The sequence below is a fragment of the Plectrocnemia conspersa genome, unplaced genomic scaffold (assembly GCF_051122295.1).
Source record: "Plectrocnemia conspersa isolate PC_06_02 unplaced genomic scaffold, ASM5112229v1 ptg000010l, whole genome shotgun sequence".
In the NCBI taxonomy this organism is placed as follows: Eukaryota; Metazoa; Arthropoda; class Insecta; order Trichoptera; family Polycentropodidae; genus Plectrocnemia; species Plectrocnemia conspersa.
Window position 1 is genome coordinate 10631659 of NW_028277174.1, and position 22820 is coordinate 10654478.

The window sequence follows — 22820 nt, forward strand, 5'->3', positions numbered from 1 at the left end:
ATACATTTCCAGATATCTTAGGTTATTATCCGCATAACGTTATTTTTTTAAATTTTTTATCATGGCACGCCTCATACAAGAAAACTTCGCAAAGAGTTGTTTTTATTTTTATGATTGATGACTATATTTTTGAGTATCAACCAAAACTATTATGTTTTGCTAATGAACTTAAACCATCGAGTTGAACACCATGACTCGCACATTTCCATAAGAGAAAAAAATATTCACAGAATATTTTTTTCTACTTGCCTTGGATCTTGGCACGGTCCCGTAAACCCAAAGCGTACAAACAAAACACACATGTTTATATATGCACATTAAAAAATCCACTGGAAAAATTCGCGACCGCGCTCCGCTCTTACGTAATGGATTACGCCATAAATCTCGAAACTACCCCCCAAGTGTCTAGCGTGTGCGAGAGAACACAAGCGCGTATCTTTCTAGTTTGCTGATTTCGCGAATTTCCGCTTTTTTCCAGATTTAAAACGCGTAATGTGGGTCGTGAAACTCTGGAGTGTGAAGCACCATTGTAATTTTTGGATACGCCACAGAGAGCGAAATCCGACGCAAATAATAATGTAAGCTCTGCCGTGTCATGTGTACGCCCGTAATGAGAAGAAAATTACGAAACATTTCGGGAAATCTGGAAACGGGACAAATTGAAAGTGAGGGAATTCTGGGAATACAGTGTGATTCGAAATTCAAAGCGAACGTGTCGGAAAATTAAATTTTATCCAATTTACGTTTGCAAATTGACAATACGAGACTGAATATATGTATCGCAATTTTGAATACATTGACCTTTTGATCGTAAATCGAATTAATTCAGAGATTTGAGATTAGTATATAAATGAGATATTCGGAAAGTAAAAATACAAGGCTGTTGGAAAAAAATATTTTTATTCAGGTGTGTAACACTGTCATTTTTGCTAGGGTTTGCGTGACGTGGTAGATTCACTAAGCCTTACAGTTGTAGCAAAGGTAGTAATTACAGTGTGTAATTAATAACCCTGTAAATTCCTTAGTTTGTTCATAGACTTGTTTTTTCATAAAAGGAGAAACTATAGAAGATAAAAACCTAATACGGTTTTGTCAAAGATTTAGTATTTATACTTATCATTTTAATTTACTTTACAAACATAAAATTATATACAATTCATTATACTTGTTTTTAAATAGTTTCATGTTTACATTTTTGTTATTAGCTACTGCATAATAAATATACGAATATAAAATAAAAAATAATAATGGTTACAATTTTAGTGGAAAACTAAAAAAACTTTTACAATTTAAGAACAATATATTAAGTCCTAATTCAAGTACATTTAGCTGAAGATCTGGATTCATGGATATGTGTTATTCAGCCTCTTAAGCAATATGTGCTTTGGAATTTTTTGCTTATATTTAAATTTCATGATATTTCTATTATAGTCTTGGATAAACGAGAATACAGGATTAGTGTGGCTACGTGTGGTATGAAAATGACAATGCTCTTTGATTGTTGGTATTTGTAGACTATCATGAAATTTTTTATGATTAGTATATTATATATTATTTGTATATCTTTATTTTATATGACTTGCAATTTAAAAAAAAGGATTACTAAAAGGGCAAACATGTTAAAATAAGTATAATTAATTGTTTGTATATTAATAATTTTTTGTTTCTAAAGTATTTTTTTATTAATATTAGTCTGAAGGCCGCAATGATAGCAAGCTTTTCAAAGAAAAGTATTAAAATATATTTAATAAATTTAAGCTTGACGTCCAAATGTAAGCCCAAGTGTTTATTCTATTTAATTTTAATTTTCCACCTCATTAGTTTTGGATTGCTGCTTGAATAACAAAATTTTCGGGCTTTTTATAGTAATTCTGACAGTAAAAATGATCTGCGATCCGAGGCTTACTTATTTTCGTTATTTATTTAAATTATGACCATAGTAACATACTAGGTTTAACGATCGATAAACCTTAATAAGAAAAATGTTTTCTGAATAATAGTACATGCATGACACTTTTAGTGCGTTGTTAATAATTAACTTTTTCTTTGATTCGCTAAATGCATACTGACTATACTGAATAATAATGTGTTGTAAATATGTGTTTTCATATATCTCAAAATTAAATGCTAGAAAAATATTGTCTTGCCTTTCGGGTACTGAAACTTTTGGCCCACCTTGTATAATTTATCACTATGTTGCAATCGCGGTGCGGGTGGTGGCGGCAAAAATAATTTGGTCCTTTCAGCTGAAATATGAGTTTACGTACGTGTACATGTGGGTGTATGGGGACGCTTTATGGTGAATGTTTATGACGTGAAAACTTAATGACCGCCGTCACGACACCATTCCGCGCGAACGAACTAAAAATCCACAACTCTTTTTCTCGTTTAATGTTTCCATTTGACGCGTTTGTGAATTTAACGGTTATAATAAAAGGTTAAAATGTTGACTTGAAAAAGTAAAAAATTGATTTATGTTTAATTTTTACATGTAACATCATTACGATTGTCTTATTTCTTACAGTTTAATTTATAAAATATTCCGTAAATCTTAGGTACGTTTTTTCCCCGACTTTATATGAAGTTATATAACCTCATAAAATCATAAGCTTTTTCTACTAAGACAATATATAACAGTCGTTACCTCTGAAGTTTAGTGAATATTTTCACATCCTTTGCGAGCCACAATACGACTGAAAACCTAAAATATAGTTACTTGAGCAGGAGTGATTTGCGCTTGGACATTTTCTTAAAAATCTAGGTAGTATATTTAAAAAGTATTTTCTGTAGTTTTCTTACTCTAAACTGTCGTTGATATTTCACACATAAAATAGTGTTTTCTTCAAATAATATTAAATAAAATATGTTTTATTAAACTTGAAAGTGAAACGTGGAGGTATATTTGACCGTAAAAACATTTTTAACTATTAAATTGCCGATTTTAATATAAAACCTACAAGTTATCACGAATTTGAATAGTTGAGCAATTTGGTCATAAAAATGGAGATTTAATGAACACCATACCATAGGACAATGAATAGTTTTGAGCTGTCAGTAAGCACCGCCGTTTTAATTGTGACGTAACTCCAGACCAGGTCTTTCGGGCTCGCATGATCAACTCAACCTCATGTTCGAAAGAAAATTGACGAGCATTAATTTGCTCAGTAAACCGCATTGTGGGAATCGCTGATCAGGCTTTCGTTGAATCCAATCCGCGAATTAAATGCGGTAATTGGCTATAAAAATCTGTATGAATAAAAAAAAATATACATCAATCTTGTAAGTATTGGAAAAGTTCCAAAAGTAAATTTATAGGTTTCGCGAGAGTTATTAAAAACCAATCTAGCACAACGAATTATTATACGCTCGACAAATATAGTATATATTTAGATTGAGTAATTACTGTACATAGAAAATCAGTATTGTAACTATTAAATTCCTAGAATGTACAAACGAAAGTTGATTACATCCTAAAAAATATAGTTATGCATATTGTGTCACCTAGGCTTTATTTTCAATGTTGAACGTGACTTTATCTACCCATCGTAGACGTCTCTTTGAACTCAGATTTAATTCAGTAGTGTCGTAAACCAGTAAATAGAGTCTCAACTTGGTATTGCACAATAACCACAAACTTTGAATATAACCCATTACCGAACCATAACAAATTTAACCCTTGTAAAGTCGAGGCACGACGGAGACAATTCTTCTTCCCTTTTCGTTCAGTTCCTTCGGATAATGATCATCTAGATCTCATTTTCTCTCTGATAGATGTCAGCCCTTTGGGGTGTGTTTCCGATGCGATTAGTTCTTAATGATCTACGTTATATTGCAGATTTTGTGGTATTGATATCCATTTGGATTTAGGGTACTTATTACCTTTACTGGATAAATGCTTAGCGTATTCTTCATTATTTATTTTATATAATGAACATCTTGCAACTGGCGCATATTTTGTCAATATTACGTATAATACTTACAATTTATTAACTCTAATTAATTGATGTTATATGGAAATTAAATAAGGCTTATGATAAATTACATAAGTACTATATAGTTGTATTGGTATGGTTTATATATAACATAATTAAAGCCTTAGTTTCAATTTAAACTGTATCACCATCAAATGTATGTGATATACAGCGTTTTAATCAAATTGCTAATTAGCTCAGCGGTCAATGGGGGTCACCGCATACTCTAAACTTTCATGAATGTAAAGCCTAGTTCATGTTTATAGTATATTACATTAAATTTCGTAGCTACTTGCTTATTGAAAATAAGTAAAAGTAGTATAAAACCTTACTCTTAACATTTATTACACAAGCAAAGGGTGAATTATGCTGGCCGTTATATCACGGTAAACCGATTTTTTATCATTGCTGTTGCCAGTACAGTACACCCTAACGATATTAAAATTAATCGTGACCGCTTTCTACTCCCGGTAATTTGTTTTTGTTTTATTTACTTTGTGGTTTTTCACTCGTGTCTTATTCTTCCGCCCGACCGCGGTTCTTCCGCTAAAGTAATTGTACGGAAAATAGAAGCGGGTGTTAACGGTTTAGTAGATATAAATCACAAAGATGGGAAACCGGAAAGCGTCTGTCTTTGATTGGATATATGTTCCGCTTTTGCTTTCAATTATCAACACTGTCATAATATTATGACGTGCTACAATGTACACCTATGCGAATCAGTTTATTTGTGTATTTATAAATTGCTAAACTACATGTTACAATCATTTTGTATGTATATATTTAATGCAGATTGTATTGTATCTAGTTGAAACTATCTAATCAAATAAGATTGATGTGGCTATTGAAACGTGGATGATAGCTTGTAATTGATTTATTGACGTACGTCAAACGCAATCAAGAAACTATTGTCTTTGATCAGTCTTTAAATTACCATTTGATATCGATTTAAAGCGTTTTAGTTTTACCGTCAATACCCTGGGGTTAAATTTAACTGCTGATAACTTCATATTTAATAGAAAGTTAACCTCTTGAATACAACGAAAACAACCCTTATCATATTATTTCAATTAGTAGGATAATAGTTGTGTTTGCATTATTGAATTTTAATAAATTGATATTTTAAAGTGTGTTTAGCAATTAAATAATCTTTTATAATAAATCAACAAATTTACTACTATATTTAATCAATTAAGGCAAAACAACATTTATAAATTGCTATTAGATATTGTAGTGCCTTTACAAAAAATATGAATATTTGTCTTATGATACTTATTTCTTGTATTTGTATTACTAAGAATTTTATTAGTTTCAAGGATTATTCGCTGATTTTTATTTAATTTGATTTAAAATGCAATTTTATTCCAAGTACGTATGCTTTTTGTTCAACTTTTCGAACTGCATACTAATTAATTGGTAACCGTTCGATGAATCAAACTCAAGTGGGATGCGTTTTATGTTTACTTTTTATCTCCTTCGTTCCAAGTATAAATTCGAACTTTGATTTTTAATTGCCACTTAGTAAAGAACAACTTTTCCACGAAAGCAATCCATTACGTACAAAAATTACGACATTTTCAATGCAAATTTAGATATAGTGCAATGTTCTGATTAATACTAATAACAAAAATAGTATTAGTGCAATGTTCTGATTGATACTAACAACAAAATTACTAAACTCCTTAACCTAGCCAGGTCCAAGCGGGGTACTCGAAGTCCCCTAAGTCGCTATTTTTAGCTGTAACTTTTTAATTACTAATGTTAATAAGTTCATATTATATGTAATCCTGTATTAAATCATTACACATATGTTCTGATAATTTTTAGTAGATTTCATACATAAATAAGGATTAAAAACAAACATTTGTGATGAAATACATTGTTTTGATATTTTTGCGTGCATTCGTAACATAACAAGAAGAGCAGTTGGGATAACATATTTTGTTTCGCTCACACTTACGGTTATAAATGCATAAAATGTGTATTTCATCCATTAGGTGCGAGCGAGATATCCATATATCGCTCTGGAATGCCCACGATTTCCGGTGTCGCACGAAGAAACGGATGACGAAACTGCGCTTCTCAATTCGCGTGGTATTTAGTTGACGGCAAATTTACTTTTTTCATCGTGTTTTTGTGATTTCATCGTTTTATATATTTACATAATTACATAATATTTAGATATGTAAGAAGTTTTATTGTCTTATCGTTATTTTTATTACATAGTGTTTTTTAGTGTAACCTGTAAAAACAATAATAATAATAATGACTCAAAGACAATATAAAAATTTAGAAAGTTTGTTGGAAGATGATCAGGATAATTCTGATTACGAAGATTATGATAGTGACATCGAGTTTGAGGTACTGAAGTCAAATAATTATAATAAGGAAGAAAACATAGAACGGATGTCGGGAAGTGAAAGTTTGAATAAAGAGAATATTGAAGATGCAAATGCAACGTTTTCTTTTAGATCTGGACAGAAAGTAAAATATCCGCTGTAATATCATTCATAGAATACAATCTAAAAAATATACTGTCCTGATTTCAATATGGAAAATAGTGCTGATGACCGACGTATATGGATATGTGTGTATATACGAGGTTGATCAAAAAGTAACGATAATTTTAGTTTTACCCATATTTTTTTTTATTTATTCAGCAATAATAATTTTGGCTTCTTCAAAGTAATTCCCTTCAGATATAATGCACTTCTGCCAGCGCTTTTTAGAATCTTCGAAACACTTCAGGAATTCATTTTTCGGTATGGCGTTCAGTTCCTCCAGCGATTCTGTCTTTATCTGTTGAATATTGACAAAATGTCGTCCACTTATGATTCTCTTTAGCTTCGAGAATAGAAAGAAGTTACAGGGGGCCATGTCCAGCAAATACGATGGCTGCGGCATCATAATAGTGTTGTTTTTGACCAAAAATTTACGAACTTGTTTGTAAATTTTTGGTCAAAAACAACAAAATTTTGCCCGCTCATACCTCACTGCTAGCAGTGAGCCTACTCATAGTAGACTCGCCAAAAGCAATAGTCAACATTTCAGAGTGCTGCACCTTATTCCATTTTTAAAGCAAAATTTAATGCAAATTCTGTACTCCATTTTTTCCGCAAGTACAAAAATCACCAAGCATAACCAAACACGTGTTACATTCTTGACTGTCAACAATAAATTAAACATCCAAAATGGCTTCAAATATTAATATATGCCATAAACAAATGCACCAACACAAAAAATGTACCAATCGCACTTATACAGCCCACTATATTTAAAAATTCTCGTTACTTTTTAATCAAACCTCGTATGTACACACATCAATAAAACAATGTGCTGTTTATGTTTGTTTTTTTTATATTTATTTTCATTATAGATTTGGACTACCTACCACTAGAGTTGTGTTTGACTTATTTAATTATTTTAATATTTGATTATATTATTATCTTTTCATGATTAAAATTTAATTATATTTTAATAATTTTAATTTTATATATTTATAGTATTTTTGCTCTTATTTTGTACACAGGTATTGTGTTTAGGTTACTATTTTTTATATAGAATATTTTATTGTATTATATGCAGGTATGTAAGTTGCTGCACATAAATTTATGAATGAATATATAAAAATATTATTTATTATATAAATATTTGATAAACAGCCGCACTTGTCGCAACATCAGAGAGTGGTGGGGATTGTACACGCCGCTCCGCGTGCACTCAGTCTAGAGAATGATATGCGTGAATGATGATGCCTCTTTGTGTAATTTGTTTTTACGTAAAAAACAATAAAATAATATAAAATGTAAGAATTCCTTGACAATAATATATGTAATGATTGTTCAAATGCACATACTTGATTTTGTGCTATTTATTTTGGTCGAAAAGATCTAAAAATTGGAATAAAGCTCGGGGGTCTTTCCGTACCCACGTTGGGAGCGTACGTTTTTTTCGTACACTCGGTCCGGTAAAGGTTAATAAGTACAAGATTTTATTAATTAATAGTGCTCTGGTACTATTAAATTGTATTTAGCATTTCGATAAATTCGTATTAATAATATATGAGAATTCAAACATTTATGGATCTCAATTTTATTTCTCATATATGTTTTTACTGTTTATTATCTTTTCACACTTTTATGACTCACCTTTCAAATCTATCCTAAATTTCACGATTGTTCAAAATTTATTGCCTCCCTGAAGACGATATAAAAATGCGATAAAAGTCTCCAATGCGAAATTATTTAGTATATTATTATATATGCTATCATTTAAGTTCACAAAATAATTTATGTTATTTCACAGTATTTTATTAATATTTAATTCATCGCTGGTGTGTATTAAAGATTAACTCACGGTTTATATGCCATTAAATCGAGACTGTTTTATTTTCTTTACTCTTCACTTGAATTTTCTTTCTTTGATCACACGCTGAGCTGTGAAGGTTAGACAGAGATGCAAAATTGGACTTTAACGTCTTGTTTTATAAGGCGTACTATGCATGAGATTGACTACGAAGCTCGGCGCACGTTTTTTGGAGCTTATCGACGGAGCTTTCAGCAAAGAAAACTCCGTCACGCAATGAGCTTCTTATTTTATGCAACTTTGCATAATCCCCATTAGCTTGAATTATATACTTCGCTGTACTTCGCTGCTGAAATTAATAAATAATTAAAACTATGAAAGTTGTGCGCGAAATAGTATCAAAGCACTCAGAGCTGTATTGAAGTTCTTAAGCTTTTAAAACAAATATGCTTTTAATGTATAGCTTTTATTAAGCACGCTACTCTGCTTACGAATGTGACATGCGATAGCGAGTTTGCCAATAATAAATATTTCACTTATTGTTATCAATGTATCATAACAATATTATTTATTGCATTCGTGACTTATATGCGTATAAATATACATTACAAATACTAATGCTTTTTAATGGCAAGTCATGCTTAACGTAGTATATATAGCCTGAAACAATACCAACAATGCTAATAAAAAATCATATCTGCCTTTTCCCTTCTCTAGTTTACTGGGCTATGTTAAAAATGGAGAAGAATATGTATGTATCGTTGCTAAAAATTTTTCCAAAAAATTTGGCTACAAGAATAAATATTTATTTTCCTTTATACATATTACAATACGAGATTAAATAAATACTAGTTTCTTTTAAATATGGAATTGGTACAATTGCATCAAATAAAGGTAGAGGACAAAAATGAAGAAAGGGGTGACGATACACTATTTCTGGACTTTTAATTTGACCAGTAAAAAATTAAGGACCGTGACTGACACAAAAAATCGATTATATACAAAGTCACAGTTGCTATTTAGAAAATATTTTTTTCAACCCTTGCGTTGTTATCGTATAGTTTGCCTAGAATTTGCTTTTAATATTAAAATATACATTTTAAAATAAGTAATGTTATATTTGTCGCTTTTTAGTGTTTAAAAATATTACCTTAAAAATATTTAATTAAAAATGTATTCTCCTATTACACTCAGTGTTTAAGAGATAACTGGTCAAAACATAGGTGTTGAAGATGTTTTAAAATATTTTATCGATTGCTTAACATTTTTAAAAATAGTTTTGCTCATATGTACATATGTTGTTTTATTATAATTAATCCCAAAATGAATGTTGTTTTTGAATAAAACTAAAAATCACTTAATCGTTTATTTTTATTTTTATGATATAAAATATAATTAAAGATGTAAGTTTCTCCCACTACACCTATATTTTTTTAATTCCAATAACATAAAATGTTAAAGGTTATGATTTATATTATAATACATTTTGGTCAGGCCGGATACTTTCAGAGCTACTCGTATATACATACGCAACTGCTATACCGGACCATTTCCGTTGCAAAATTTTCTCTAAAGAGTTTTCCCAATATATTTTCCAGACAAAAATAACCGACGCCATGGTTCGATAACCGCCGATATCACTTTTCCCTGCCGATACGAGACGCGGCTCTTTAAACATTTTTTTTTCGGTCGGGTCGTATTTCCTGTTTTCACAGCGCTTTTATGTAGGCTTTTCTTCCGCTTAATATAAGCAGACCTTAATGTAAGTTATTACACGGTACGCTCGTCCCCCAGAGTTTTCCGAGACCAGGATGTCCCAAATTGAATTGAAACGCTCAAAATGGGAACATCTCCGGTTTGAGACTCGTCAACAACGGCGGTCTTTTATCGTTGGTTATTTAAAAAAAATGTAAAAAACACCTTAAAGTAATAATAAATATTTTTTTTGTATTTAATAATGCTCATAACATATGCCTATAAAAACATGTATTTTATATTTGAATCAGCGCTTTTCGATTGTGTAATTAACATGCTCTGTCTACTGCCTAGTTTACACTATATCAAAATTGAATTGCAAAACATAACACGGCAGGCTTTGCGAAGCTCGTACTTGAAAGTTTTTGCTTACCCCTATTGTATGGCACACGCGCACAGTTAATGGACTTTCTACAAAGTTTCCGCTTACATTTCATTCCATATGCAAACATTTCTAAAATCTGAAATTGTGTTTTTGGCCAAAGTAAGAGATTAACAATTTTCCGTAAGTTGAAACACGCGTCTCGTCACTTTACTTTGCGATATTTGAGAAGCTTTAGAATTTGATTTTATGCAGTTAAAAGGGCTGCTTTTAATTTATGTAATTATTTTTTAACTTTAAATTTTGATTTTTAAATGCGTAGGAAACGTGTTTTATGCTAAACTATTTTTCTTTAGATTGGATATGTCGAATAGAATCTGTCTCTGTCCAAACGGGGATGGAAACAGTGAAGGGTAGTTTACCCGCCCGAAAGATAAATGTCAACAAAGGTAGCCAAATTGACATCCCATCTACGAACGTCATGGGACCAAGAGGTCAACATTTTTTTTTAAATTACATTCTGTGTAAAATCGAATTATTTAAAAAAAAATGTTTATTAATTTAAAAAGCTTAGAAAATTATAAATAAAATTAGTATACGTATAGATATCGAAAAGCAATGCTGAAACAGATGTGTGTTTATATATGTATAATATCGACGTAAGCTATCTGAAACGTCAATTAGAACTCTTAATACGAAAAGCTCATCCCGTAAACACAACAAAGCTTGCCAACGTTCAATCATGTCACGGTCTGGACATATTTTGAGACTGACAATGGACCAAAACACGTAGTATGTCAATTGTCGTTCGACTGAATTTCCCCGTTTCGCATTTCCAAAACGATGCGTTTCAGCTTTGATCCCTAAAGGTTGTCTTTTCGCTGTCTCCGCCCATAACGCCTATTCACTTTCATCCTCGTCGTCGATAAATATTTGCCTCGCATGTGCAAATAAATTAATATGCAAATCTTTGTTTTCTCCATATCGTTTAGCCGACGACATATGCCCTTGTATATTGTAGCCGACCGTAAATCACGCTGTGTCTACCTTCGTATCGGCACGTGAAAACAATTCGTAATATTTCACAAATCTAGCGAAATCCTCTTTGCGTCGTGTTATTTATTTTTGAGATGAAGCCTTTGGCACACGGGTTAAAAAAATACCGTCTTACTAAAAGATTATCTATTATATTCACGGCTGATCTCTTATCTACAATACATGTAATAAGTATATTATTTTAAGCAATTATTTATTTATATTTATTAAGAAATAATATAAAAAATATTACTATAACTTTTGAGTATAATTTTATATTTATGACAAATTATCAATATTGTTCTTCTTGCGCGGATCCACGAAATGCGTTTGAAGATGAATATACTGAATCTTAGATATTCAAAAAGTAAAAATATAAGCCACATAGTTGATCAGGCCTCAGTTGCTGCAACTTTGTGCCTGCAGTATGTTTATGATAGCCGTATAGTTTCCTTATCATGTGAAGTGTCAGTTTATTTTATGCTTTTTATAAATATTTTTTGCAACATGATAAGTGAAAACAACATTTACAACTACTAAGTAAGCGGTGGATACTAGACTAAAATCAAAGTATTTAAATCTGTGACATATATTTTATTTTATTTATTTATTAAGTTCAGAAAGATTTAGGAAAACATTATATGTGATGATCGATCAAAATTATTTAATAATCAATAATTCCTATCTCTTAGACACGAAAAAATATTAAAAACATTTGGTTTCATATATTATTCGAACCCAGATATTTTAGGTATTTGAATTAATCTCCTTCAAAATACTCTCCTTGGCTAGCATTTCACTAATCCCAACGTTGATTTCATGATTAAAACCATTTCTGGAAGGCTTCTTTCGGAAGGGTCTTAAGTTACTTCGTCATGGCCCTCTTAAAAGGATAGTTTTTTCTAATGATTACGAGACCTTTTGTCAAAACAAGTTGCTATTTCATTTTTAAAATATTTAAAATTCTCTTACAAATGACTTTCGCATTAATGGTGCAACTAGATGGACTTTTCACACACATACATACATGAAATTTTAATAAAATATTTAAAATAATAGTAATAAAAAGCATAAAAAACTTAAGGAAATATTAAAAAAGCTTTTATACGAAATAAAAAATCATAAATTTATTATATATTATTATTTACCCAATTGGAGAACTGGAAAGCAAAAAATAAAGTTATACCTCTAAAGCAAGATGTATTAGACATATTTTCATGTTTATACTTAAATTTAAGTTGGTTCTTCTCGTATTCACCGATTCTGGAAATCAGTGGGTTAATTTGATCTCGCCTAAAACTTTTATAATATTTTTCGGAATAAATATGACAATGTTCTACAATTTTTTTACAAATTTACAATACAGTTAAGGTATGCAAGTGTATGAAAATGTGTGCTAAAAATATTTTATCGCTTATTTTTCATAACTTAAAACTGTTACTTTATAGTGAACCAACGTATGTTATTATTGGTATATTAAACTTTTTTTATTTATTAGTACATTTTTATTCTGCTAAAATCCGGTTTTAGGGCCGCAGTGATAGCAAGACCTTATGACATGAAATCCGCGATATGTTTTGTTAATTTAATCTTAGAGTACAGATTTTTGATGCTCACTCTTTATTTAAGTTGAAAGTTTCCTTGTTTAATTTTAACTGGTTGTTAGTGTGTTTGAAAAAATATTGCTTCAGTCCTTAATTTTACGTTTAATACAATAATTATTCCAGTTTTTTAACCTAATAGCAATCGATTTAACACTCTCAGAACCGATTATGACAAGTCGGTAGTTTTTAAAATAGGAATGAAAAAGAACTCTAACTAGAATTTTACACTGTATCAAAAGTTTATTATTTAGCGAAACCTTGAAGATATATGGATTAAAATAATGATTAATATGAAGATAAAATAATTAAAAGACTATCTAATGTTGCTGATATACTCAAAAACGGATTAATAGGTGATCATAAATTTTCCAAAACTGTTTTTTGGGTGCTGTAAAAGACAGCAGACGATATAAGTATTAGGCAATCCAAAATTAAAATGATTTTTGACTATTATATGGACCTTCTTTCTTTATTTTTAAAAACCCCTCGTATTTTTTTATAATCTTATTATAAGCGTCACTTCTATTGTGAATAAAAATGCAATTTTGCTATATGAATCGAACCTACGATTCTGCATATTTATTATAGGTATAATATACATATATAAAGTATATTGTATGGGGATAATAATAACGATTTATCTACATAATTATTCCTAGAATTTTGTAAACATATTTGGTATTATATATATATATATATAACAAAGGTTGTTTGGGCTTCGAGCATTCAACGGGTTAAATAGAATATTTAAGGTAAATATCCAGCTATATGTAGGAAGGCATTTAAGCTATGTTTTCGTTGTGTAACATACTGTTATAATAAATTGTTATTGTGTGTTTATTATATTATTATGCATATGTAAAAATAAAAAATATTACTATTTTATTAAATATCAATAAAACAGTGCATTTTACATTCACTGCTTAAGCTATATATTGAATGCCTTAATTATAAATTGGCTACGCCCTACTTTTTGGTGAAATTAATTAAACATAAACATGGTATATGACATATAAAAAGCATATTCACCTTAAGTACGTTTAAAATTGATATTTTCAACTATGAATAAAAACATATTATATTCATATATAAGGCTTGCGTATTTATTTGCTTCTAAACAATCAGTTTTTTATTATAATTTTTTATATCAAAACCGTCTGTTGATTACTATAATACAATATATATCAAAACAGCTATTTAGAAAAAATGTAATTCAAAACATACATATGCCTTTTGTGTTTTTTGCGAATTGTTAATATTATAAGAAAAATCGTAAACAACCAATGAAATATAATCATTTTTTTGCTGGAAAAATCTGGTATTTTCTCAACATAATACATTTTTATTAACATACGCTTAGATTAGAATATACTACGCGCAATGATATAACATAACAATATTTATAGCAACGAAATGCGCGACTGGTTTTGTATGATATTTTATTATTAAATTTTGCGATAAAACAGGCATTCATAAATATATTTTTTTCTTTATAACTTCATACTTCATAAAAATTATTGCTGTACTTCTATGTAATATAACACTGCTTAAGATCGTGCAGGTGGCAGATGTTTAAAACACTAAGTGAAATGAAATAAAATTAAATATAAAGCGGAAATATATTTCTATAATGAATTTGTATACTGGGAAAACTATTCAACGTTGCAATTACTTTGAAAATTGTAATATATTTTCATGCCGCTCTTATAAGCATACAAAGCGGCATTGTTATCTTTTGACTCGTCTCTTTTTTAATTTCAAAGTTAAATTTTTATATTTATTTATCTATATGTATATACAAATATAAAAATGTGATATTATTAATTAAAGGCTCAGATATTTCACTGCTTTTTATATATATTTAATACTTTTTTATAATCTGCCTATATTCAGTCAAATTATGACATTTGAGAGCCTCTACTGTATTAGAAGTATTCAAATTTATTTTTCATCACACTTAAATTGCAAACAATACATTGTTATTTATAAAAATAAATTCATTAAATGATTTTTTTAGCAAGTGCTTTCGAAGTATTATTAATATAATAAGTATTATGATAATTCGATTCTCAAGACTACGCGTTATAAAACTAACTTTGTATTATAATAGATAGGCAAAAGGGTAGTAGTACCCTTCTACTTTATCTAGTAAAGTTATAAATTTATCATAAATTTCACCAAGAACCTTCAATTTTTAATAGCGTAGGTTTCAAATCATTATTAATTTTTTTTCCCATAGCATTTTTATACTATGTACCTTTAAATATACTTAGTATTTAATGCAACACAAACGCTTACTTAATCTCTAATTAAAGTTTAAATATAATTTTAATTTTAATGATAATAATTATATTGATTCTATACATAATTTGTGAAACCTGTATTTGCGTAGAATATTGCGTAGATCAACTAACTGCTTTATAAATTTTATTTTATGATATTCTCAATCGATAAACAGGGAGCACTAGGAAGAAGTCGAGATAATTGAAACGATCAAAAATTAATAACTAATCCAATTATTGCGATCGCGAAAGCCCTCGTCGAAATTTGTCGCAGCGGCGTCGGAATTTTAATTGAATAATTAATGTTAAAAATAATTAAACATTGAATTCGTGACGTTAGCTGCTTCCTCCTTTGCAAAATGAATATTTTATCTCGGAAAATTGTTCCATGGAAAGCCGCCGCAGTTGGCACTGATTGGCATTTTCCAACACGTACCGACGGTTTCTGTCTATAAACGACATTTCCGGCGATAGTGGACCGTTTCCGGTTTTTCACCGGCACATGTCTGCTTATCTATCTGTGTGTTGTAAAACGAAATTGGGAACGTAGTGATTTCGACCTTCTCTATGCCCAAACCGAAGTTTCAAAGTTTTACTATGCAAACGAGTAGCCAGAGGGTGAGTGATAATACCCTAGGCAGTATTCAATTAACGACAGTGTATTCGACGCGCCGCTTATATTCATTTCGTCAAGTTCATACAATTTTGTATATTACTCCTAGAAATTAATTTTAATTTAATTAACGTTCACATAGATGTTTTACGTGCTTTATAAGCGATTTATATGTGTGTAATTTGAATTATAAAGGCCATATTAAATTCAACATTTTGTATTTAATTTTAACATAAAGTTACATATATTGGTAATAATGTTATAAAATATAGACTAAAATATAAATTATTTATATTTTTGTGAACAGCATGATGCAAACTATGCCATCATAAAGAGTGCCCAATACTAAATTATATTTAATCAGTGCACATTTTTATCGATCTACTGTGAGTCTTTGAAATCTGCAGGTCTTGGTAAAAAAAAACCTGTCTAGAATATATCTACTAAGATAGTTGGAATATTTTTCTGGCACGAAAAACCTTTATAATCAAATTGTGTGACATTTTATGACACTAAAAAACAATCGTTTGTCAAAAATCCACTTTCTTAAAGCATTAAGATCCTGCAGGTTGAAGATATCCGAAATCAACTACACTCTTTTGAAACTGTTCAAGACGTCCGCATATAATAAAAAAAATAATGATTCATTGCCGTCTCAATTTTATTAATAGGCAATAGACCCAAGTTGAATCATTGCGGTATCAGTAGGGGTATTATATCTTGCTGAAAATGTAATTTTATACTCAACGAACTGATTCCAAATCCCAAAGTAAAACCATAGAATTATAACTTTTCAAAGATAATATATTTAAAATTCCTTTCAAACCACTTTCTAAGTTTTAGTCTTTTCTTTAAATTTTTAATTTAAACGAAATAAAATTGAACTTGTGATCTTTTTAAACCTTCTATGTATGATATTTTAAATCATGAAAATGTGTATCGATTAAATAAATGCTCTCAATATGCTCTAATTACAATGGCGCGCCGAACTCTGTGAATATCTTGATTATGCACAACTGTTCCCTTGTCTAACCCACTTCAGCTGGAGCTGTAATTATCCTTTTTAATTACGAGCCCGATAATTTATTATCGGTCCGGAAAAAATTGGACTTTAATGCTCGCTGCCGTAGGTCCACGGAGTAGTGTGAGGGGCAGCTTTACGTTCAAAACCTTAAAATTGCTTCCGTAAATTTTGCTTCGCTTTCAAGCGCGAGATTGCAAATTGCACGCGATTAAAGCCTATTATCCCCCTTTGGTTCGAGCTTTCGCCCTTATTGGCGATTTCGCCAATGTGTTATTGGTCTTCGGTCCCTTTTTACAGCCAAGGCAGGATGGTAAATTTTGACCGGAAGTGTTAAAGGAGTAATTGGCCCGTTTTTGGTACGACACACCATTATGTTAATCAAGGCGAAGAAAAGGATGTTCTAGGACGTAGGTACTAACTGCCGTGCTTGACCCCAATCCGTATCATCATGAATTCCGACGCTATCCCTTCGAGTCGGCAAACTTATTCGGAGGCCCATAAAGAGGTTTCTAAACATGTAACGAAGAGATAGGGCAAGGTTTTTGTTTAATTTACCACGGCCGCTCTGCCAGTGAATACTAATTTTTAGAGGGCCAAAGCGCAAAGTTTCCGAAGCGGCCTAAGCAAGTTTGTCTCGTTTAATTATTAATCTTGACTGAATCTCTATGTGTTTGCGTTTTAAATGTGTTGAAGTTACCTTACAAACACCATTATCTAAATGTGTTTATTATAGATTTTTTAAACTAATTTATGAGTAAACATTTTATTATTTATCGTATGCGAGAAATATTAAGCTAGAGCGCCATTTCATCCCCAATTGACCCTGATTAAATTATGACACCCCATTCTATATGGTAATTCGCTGCTTTTATGTACGCTCTATACATTTTGGACATATTTTCTTGAACGAGGTCAGTAGCTCATCGCTGACCCAGATTTTCCTAACGAACGTGACGTGTCTTGCTTTAATCATTTTACGGCCATCTCTTCCGTCCGATGAAATTGTTTTATATTAAAAAAAATCCTCCATAAAAAAAGTTTTCCTCGCCCGATAGCTTCTGATAAAAAATGCTTGGTACTCTGATGGTTTCGTCGTAAACATTTTTGCATTATGTATACATATCCGCGTTTTGCAATAAATTTTCCGTTTGGCGTCTCTTTGTCGTCATTCCCGGCCTACGGTGAAAACAATAGACCATAAAATCTTTAATAGAACCTTAGTTTTTACGACTGTTGTCTTGTATTTGTTTTGCTTATAAAGACGCACACAAATATGCTATTTTCTTTACTTATATGTATATAACAAAGTTTCACGCCTATTAAACGCGTTTATGTTTAAACTTTAGAAGAACCTGGTTGCCCTTTAATATTTGTTAAATTTAAATTGTATAGGAAAATGCTTTTAGAATTATTTTTATATCTATAATAAATTTTATTTTTTTAATTTAAAATCTAATTTTCATTTGTAGTATTAAGATTGAGAGATTACATGAAAAACGGATGGAATTTAAACTTTAGCAAACTTATTTTAATAACGCTTAAAATAGAATTTTAATAACGCTTTAAAATTTTATATTGCAAACTTTAATATAAGCGATTCACTGTTTCTCCTTAACCTGAGCTTCAAGACAGTTTATTAAAAAAAAGCTACAAACTTCAAAGTTCAAGCTTTTACTTTTTATTATATTGGCTAATAAAACCGCAACGCTTTAGTGTGATTTAATGTAATATTATTTATAATATACAAGATAGACCTAAAAACAATTTTTACGATCTGAATGCAGATATTTGTCAATATCTGTTAATGTTACTAATAATAATATTAAAATATAGTTATTTCTAAAACATTAGTTTTTCAGTAATAATTATTATATACTATCTAATTTAATTCTACTGAACCAAACTTGTCTTAAATTTATTTTCTTGAACATATGTAAGCTTATGCTAATTAATAAGCTTAAAAACATTTATATAAAGATTTTTTAATTATTATAATTTTATTAATCAAAAAATACTCTTTTGCTAATCTAACATTTATTAATAAAAATCTTACTTATATATTTATAAAAATCCTAATCAGAAAAAATACGTCTAAAAGTGTAATATTCTATAAGGCAAAGACCAATGAAACTTAGGAAATGTGGCAAAATTTCTATCTATGAAAATACGTTTAATGCAGCATTAAGTCTCAAATCAAATACCATTAAAAAAAATAATAATAATTTTTCTATTTTTATAATTTTCTTTGCTTGACTGAACTGTAATCTGATATTCTCTATTACTTAGCTTTCTTGCTTCAACGTTTTAAAATATATATTATGATTATTTCAATGCAATTTTAAAAACCATTTTTCTGTCACATTTTATTTTTATCATATTTATTTTATTTAAAGAAAACATAAATGTGTCAATTCAAAACGCTTCAAAAAATTATCTGGTGCTTTTTCTTGTTGCTTTTGGTATGATTTCCCTAAGGCTTTTTATATATCTACACATCTTAATTGAGGTAACAAACAGTGAAATGTATCGTCTAACTTAGTTTAGATCAAACCATTGTTATATTTGATTTGCCGTTAAACTTTAGTAGTATGTTAATTTGTTTGAGTAACCTGCAATATGTGTTTCGAAAAGCTGTGATAGAATAAAGTATTTTTTTTAACAAGCTGTGGAAAGATTATTAAAAAAATGTAAATATGTTTTATGCTGGTCTTGGCCCTCGACACATTTTTATGCAACTGTGCTTCTACTGCTAGTATTTTTACGATTTCAAATAAGTGTGTCTTCGTATTGAATTATTTTGTTTTTATTCTGAAATTTTATCACTCTTGTCTGAGTTTTAAATACAACCCTATACACTATTTACTACGGTTTTGTTTATTAAAATTAACTTTTGATTTGTCTATAGTTGTATATTAATCAATTTTCTATTTCAAATGCTTGCTAGTTTTGGCTTTCGCGGTTACCTTACAGTGGCCGATGGACTGCGCGGTCAAATAATAACCGCACATGCATATTAATTGGGATAAGCTTATTAGTCCTAGCCCCACAAAAAATAGATTCATATATTTTTTGCTTGTAAATTATGAAAAAAAATCTCTCATTGTTATATGACTCAATTAAAGTCGTAATCCCGGCACCGCTTTGTTCATTCGAAACTCCACACGTTAATATGCATAATTTTCAACGCAAACAACACAAGTCGCATTCCGTCCCCTAATTATATTTATGGTAATACGCAAGCGTTAAAAATGGGCGAAGCGCCTGTGTAATAATTTAATTATTTCAATCTGGGACCAACCCCTGCTTATTTAAAATTTATTAATTTATGCGAACGAAGGGTGGCGGCGTTGTTGAGCGACGATTGATCGTTGAGGTTTTTCGTACCTGCACTGCATCCGTTTTCAACCCCTCAAGCACCCGAGGCTCATTCCGACCCCATGCACGAGGCATTGTTTTGCGGACGTGTTTGCGACCCGATCAAATTTTCATACGTGTACGACCGGCGTACGTGATATGTGTACGGTCGGTGTGACGTAATACGCAAAGTTTCACGGTAAACCGGAACCGGCGGGAAATTTCGCAATTAACCCGTTTAGCGCCGTCACCCATTCCGCCCGAGCGACCCTGGTTTTCAATTTTAATTTTTCGTGGCGTATTTACCCTTTCTGAACCCAATTATTTCGGCGATGATCAAATTATATTTTAATTTTGGGCTCAGTAAAAAGTCAACGCGTTTTTGTTTACTGATCGTTCACACTATGACGGACACAAGCGGGACGAGCTTTACAAATTAAGGGATTTACAGTTAACCTACAGCCTACCGTCAGGGTATAATAAACCGAAACATAATTTATCATCGGATATTTTGACTTAATATTATACACATACATAACTGTTATCACTGGTAAATGACAATGTCAAATAGTTTGATATGCTGTGTAATGATTTATATTCACAAATTAAATATATAAAGACGTTTTTTTATAATGGTTGTATCTTAGCAATTTTTAATTTAAACCATAACATACATATATTTTTTATCTAGACTACGGCCTCTTGTCACAAGCTAAGATAAATACATTTTCGCCAGTAGATATATATTTTTACAAGAAAAATATAATACACATAACTGATAAGCGCTAGAAAAATTAAATGCTGTACTAAATTGTATATTAAACTTAATTTAACAGTTGCGACACGTCCATTTGCTGTTTAAACCAAAACCTAACCTGTACTAATTATCCAAACCAAACTTGCCCCAATGAATATTCTAATACTATAGTTTTTGAACCTCTATTAGGTTACTTTGGTAATATTAAGTTTGAGTTTAAACAGCAAATGGACTTTACGAAACTTTAAAATGAAGTTTTATAGACATTTTAAATCTACGTATAGTGTAATTATCGCATATCATTTAAATTATATTTTCGCTAGTAAAAAATGTATTTTGATATGATTATATTTATACTAGTAGAAATATTACTTCACTGTAACATATACATGTTTATTATACCATACACAATGTATATAATATGTATAAAATACATATAGGGCCACCTTTTTAGTCAGAAAAGTTATAAAATTGGTCTGTATATTAAATTGATTTATGATAAGTTAGCTACCGTTAAACGATTTTCCGTTTAAGTATGTGTATTTATTTTATTCTTTTCTTCTTGTTTCAGGTACGTTCCCGACTTATTCTTTAACCGTGGTATTTTTGCCTTTCCTTTTCGTGAAGCCAATAAAAAGGTAATGTAAAAATGTCACATTGTAAACGACGACTCTCCGGAGGTTTATTTTTTAGAACGAGAAAAGCGTTTTTGTAGTAATGTTCCAAAATGTAATTTGAAAAGTTTTTTTCCTCGCCTTTCGCCCGTGTTAATCTTTCTGTATTATAATATAAAATATAATGTTTGAAGAACGGTCGGGGTATTTTAATACGAATAAAGTTAGTCTCGTTTTTTAACGAGCAGCAAAAAAATTAGAATGCTTTGGTAAAAAAATATAGTAATATTCTATTAATTTATTGTTATATTTTTTCTCGCTTTGAGAAAAAATACAGCATTTTAAATGTACAGATAAGGTTTTTTATTTTATTTTAACAAAATCGCTCAATGAGCAAAAAAACATTTAGGAAGCGTTATGGTTTGTTTAATAAAAAGTCATTTTACTTAACATTAAAAATACCATTTTTTTCTTTAAATACATAAAACAGCCATTTAATAACTATATATATATATTTATTCCAGTGTACTCTATGCCATTTTAGTTTGTCAGATTGAACTGTTATTTTTAGTAGTTGTGCTATTTCCAAGAGCCAATAAATGTAAAGATGCCAAACTTTTGGGTGCAAATACTTATATGTACTCATAAAAATACTCTTGAAAGAGACCGAATTTGTTATGTATGATATGCAGTGTCATATTACTATCTTAATAAACTATATTTTATATTTTATTCTAATAATAAAAATAAATTGTCTATTGACCCTCTCTGTATATGTGTGATATGTTTAAAAATACAAACTATTGTTATAAAATTTAATATATTCCATAATAAATATAATTTTAAATTGAAAAAATTTAAAATGTCGGATCCTCCCACTTGTAAATGGAAATTAAATTTCTAGGCGATTATTTAACCTTTGAAAGTCCAAAGTCATGCCCAAAATGATTTTACTATTGCAGTCCAAACGCAGCTATGCCCAATATTATTTTTTTAGTGACTTGATAATAAAATTTCTAGTATTTTATTTCTTTAGTTACTAAGGGCTACTTTTAATAATATTTATATTACGGTTAAAATGTTACCTTTAATTGTCAAATTACTAAAATTCGTCGTAATATATGTTAATCCGTGGATGGATTTTCGAAACGATTTTTTGACCAGTCTGTACCAGCTGCTTGTTG

At 30.0% G+C, this 22820-nt stretch overlaps 1 protein-coding gene and 1 long non-coding RNA gene across 22 annotated transcripts in view; both read left to right on the top strand.

Annotated features, from left to right (window-relative positions):
• Positions 1–22820, top strand: part of LOC148230599 (furin-like protease 1) — a 313965-nt gene that overhangs the window by 171151 nt on the left and 119994 nt on the right. The gene's annotated exons all lie outside the window — the stretch shown is intronic.
• Positions 497–9184, top strand: LOC148230602 (uncharacterized). The gene is made up of 2 exons (XR_015810927.1): positions 497–5609; positions 7977–9184. It is a non-coding gene; the product is annotated as an uncharacterized LOC148230602 (long non-coding RNA).